General features: G+C 54.4%; 1 protein-coding gene across 1 annotated transcript in view; it reads left to right on the top strand.

Annotated features, from left to right (window-relative positions):
- PHALS_01804 (DNA-binding centromere protein B (CENP-B)) overlaps positions 1–327 on the top strand; it is a gene marked incomplete at both ends in the record, with an annotated part of 1,711 nt that overhangs the window by 509 nt on the left and 875 nt on the right. The gene's annotated exons all lie outside the window — the stretch shown is intronic.

Below are 327 nucleotides of genomic sequence, written 5' to 3'. Positions count from 1 at the left end.
GCTGAATCAGCACCTGACGCAGGCCAAACCAGCAGGTAATAATCACCGCAAGCACCGCAACACCAATCGCGGCCAGCAGCCACATCATCTGTTTAAAGGCTTTCTGGTTCTGCGCCATTCCCTGATCGGAAAGCTCAGTCTGACGCGCACGCCATTTGTTGTAGCTCTCCTGCATCGCGACCTGTTTCTGCTCAATGTTCTGTTTGAACATCCCTTCCAGGTCGCGCGCCTGCAGGCTTTTTACCATCGCCTTCAGGCCGTTTTCGTAGTTAGCGTAATCGGCTTCAAGCGTGTCGCCCATGGTTTCGTCAAGACCCGACGTGGTTG

Source organism: Plasmopara halstedii (genome assembly GCF_900000015.1).
Source record: "Plasmopara halstedii genome assembly, contig: Scaffold_1594, whole genome shotgun sequence".
Lineage (NCBI taxonomy): Eukaryota > Oomycota > Peronosporomycetes > Peronosporales > Peronosporaceae > Plasmopara > Plasmopara halstedii.
This window is presented reverse-complemented; position numbering and strand designations above follow the sequence as displayed.